Here is a 3752-nt window from a genome sequence, read left to right on the forward strand (position 1 = left end):
GTTGGTTAAAAAATAATGTCATTTTTATATATATAGTAGAACATCAAAAAACGACATTTTATTTTTGCACCAATCTAATAATATATAGATTGGTTTCCGTATTTGAGGATTTCCCTTAAGATTGCAGCCGTTTTCACCAGTGAGGGGGACTTTCTTGTGTTAATTCTCCCATTGATTTCCTAGTTTCTAAGACTAATTTCTAGTATTTCGTAACTTTTATTAAAACTCTTGCATTTATTGTCATTACATTTTTTTTTCATGATAAAAACAAAGGAAAGAAGCCAAAGTCAGTTTAAGGTGACGACAATAGTAGAGTAGAAACTTTTCCAGCATTCATGAAATATTAGTGAAGGGGTGGGACGTTGCTATTTTTCGGCTTCGTCGTTCATGCTGCACAAGTGCTACAGTACTGGTAAAGCAAGCAAAGGAATGCAATATTGCGGCGATGGGACAGCGGTTAGAAGTTGGTTGATAGTTCGGGACCTATTGTATTGAAAACTCTTTTCGGTTTACATTTTCTTAATTATTTTCATGTCTCATGTTTCTTGCAGATCGCTGGCAAGCTCTTAACACTTTCGATATATTCGATTTTGATGAACAGTAAAAAAAAAATCACATGAAAAATAGTACATGGGGAAACCAATAGAAATACTAACGAGTATCTAAGAAAGTTATAAGCATAGAGACTTCTTAAAATCATTTTTTCCGTCAATGCAATTTATATCGTGTTTTTAATTGTGAGATCGCGTGATCTGGCCTTCACTTGAAACCACACCAAAGACCACAATCGTGGCCGGGGACTTCGTTGAGATGCGCCCTAAAGCCTCAAATCATCCGGATTTGTAATTTGAGGGCGTTGGAAATGGTCCTGTTGTTATAACTTGAATCAGCAGAGAGCATAAGTTGTACAGCAGCGCATCTCCGATCTCGCTAGTTGAACATTGTGTCACTTCCAGGCATGATAGAAAGCTCCTATCGCTCTTGGGATTTGTACATCACTGGTGGTCTGCAACAAAAATAGAAAACCGGTTTTCATCAACGGAAAAACGGAAATGGAATCATATCGTCTTTTCTAGGGCGACAATTTTATCATTCCGCCCTGTACATGGATTCTTTTTTATATGAGGCATTAATTTTCATGGAAAGTGAATAGCTGTGTTTTTTTTTTTTACTTGAGAATCACCATTTATCAAGGCCCAAAGGCTAGTCAAGGATGAGGGTTAATAAATGTAAGATGGTAGTGTAGTAATCGTTAATGGTGTAATTTGGGGGAAATTCGATTATTTATTGGGAAGGCTCAACAAGAACTTGTTTACATTGGATTTGAAGGCTACCATGTTATATTCAACCGGGAAGTAGGCTAGCGAAACAGTGTTCTACAGACGGGCAGTTCTGTGAAAAAAAGCTTTGTTCATGGAATCTACGTTTACATTTAGGCACAGATAGAGTGGAGGAAATCGTATATAGTGGTTGTTGGTAGTCGAGTGTTTTTGTGAAAGGTTGGCAAAGATGGAGCATAGATTGCTTCGAGGAGGACAGTAATTGAGAGTTGAGAGAAAACGTCCACGTGAAAATTGCTGTCGTGAATTACGGTTTGAGTTAAGAGGAATTCTGTCAGGTTTCCTTTCGGGGTTATATTCTAGACAAATTGCGCACATTTTCTATGATAATTAATAATCGACACGTCATCAAAAGCGCCAACTTACATTCGCAAACTAATTGAATGCGTTCCGGAAGGGATAATTCAATTCAGCAAGCTCTAATTTGAAATGTCGCCCTTTATTTTGCGTCCCGTCGACAAGAGAATATGTCTAGAGACAGAAACAGACCGTATTACTCCGATATTCCACCAGACAGCAATTAATATATCAGGAATCATAAATCACCCGTAGCGTTGGTAGTTTGGAACAACAGAGATCCAATCTCAATTCAATTACGTAGATATCCTTTTGAAAAAGTTGAAGTCAACTAATTACAAAATTAATCTAAATAATAAATGAAATTCAAACATTACAAAAACGGAATCGGTTTAAAATTGAATTTAGGTAAATATGATTACGTAATTAGCGTGTTCAATAATACTAAGATGCTTTACTACACGTGACCCGTTGGGTAACAACGAAAACTACTATCTATTAGACTGGGATATCATTCGAAAACATTCTTTATGCATAACTGAAAAATAATAGATTACTTCATTTCTAAATTTTCATTATTATTATTTCTCAATATGAGTTCACACAGGTCATCAAAGATTTCTCTTTGAGAACAGCTTTTGGTATTACCTAAAGTCTGAGTGACAACAAGTCTCCTGAGATCTCCACTACTCTCCATCTCATTTAATAAACTGTGCAAATGAATTTATCGCAACAGCAGCAGTTTACTATTGATTTGTCGTTGGCAGCGACCATTGGTCTTCACTGAGATTTGAGTGGCAATAAACCTCCTCAAGGTCTCAATCTTCTTAGAACTCATCAATTGGCGGCTCGGTTAGCGATTTCGCTTCTCGATCCTTCCATCGTCCTTGTCCCTTCTCAACTATATGGTGAGATGCTAGTTGATGTCGACACGTTTTGGGTGGAAATAATTTAATACTAATACTATTATTACCACTACTGCTATTATTATTATTAGTAGTAGTTGTAGTAGTAATATGGATAATATATAAATAAAGAGGACATTGGTTTTCTATCTAATCTGCATTCTTGTGACGAATCTATCAATGCAGTATTTATGCATAACTGAAAATAGGTTTCTTCATTTCTAGATTATTATTATCATGATTATTATTAGTAGTGGTAGTAGTAAGATTATTAGTATAAGTGACAGTATGGAAAATACAGCAATAAGGTGATATTCCTTTTCTATCTATTTAGGTTTATAGGTTTACATTATGTAAAATAGAGAGGCAAATAGATCAATTAAGAAGAAATGGCGACAAAAATTGTCGCTGTCTACAGATATTCACGAAGAACCTATTGAAAGCCTTAACCTGCCAGATCAAAAAAATGCTGTTTTGAAATTAAGGTTGACAGACAAAGAGAAATACTATTTTCAACTAAAGGTAGCAGATCAAAGAAAAGTATTTTTTAAAATCTAAGCATGACAAACCAAAAAGATACTATTTTAAACTAAGCATAACAGACAAAAGAACTGGCCATTTTTACTAAAACAGGTAAAAAAAAAAAAAAAAAACATATGCCGTTTAAATTTAGCTATGACAACCGAATGAGATGCCATTTTGAAATTAAGCATGACTATCCAGTGATGCTATTTTAAATTTATGGGTCTCAGGCTAAAGTGGGTTTTATTTCAAATTTAAATGGTGGTGGCTTCCTTTAGTCTTGACAGACTATAGATACCCACTGTAAGGGTGGCTGCGTGTTTAATTTTGTGTGGCAAGAGTTGCGCAATCTTCAATCACACCTCTTCTTCAGTGGCAAGTGGAAGTTCAGGACGACTGGAAACAATACCGAGATAAGCGGAGAGCACATACAGCGCCTGGAATCCCAAACGGTCACCCGGTTCAAACCAGACTCAACGTTGCTTAAGTTCAGTGATTTGACGAGAACCGGTGTGTCAGCGTGATTATGCCGGAATTCAAATTTAAATAGCATAGACGAAATGAGATACATTTTAAAAATTAAATTACGCATGTCAGGCAAAGCATAAAGGACTAAAGAAGACGCTCTTTTTATTTAAGCAGGAATTGAGAGTGAAAAACTAAAGTAAAATATATTTGAAACTTAAAC

The sequence above is a fragment of the Euprymna scolopes genome, chromosome 33, assembly GCF_053919585.1.
Source record: "Euprymna scolopes isolate OS-2025 chromosome 33, ASM5391958v1, whole genome shotgun sequence".
In the NCBI taxonomy this organism is placed as follows: Eukaryota; Metazoa; Mollusca; class Cephalopoda; order Sepiida; family Sepiolidae; genus Euprymna; species Euprymna scolopes.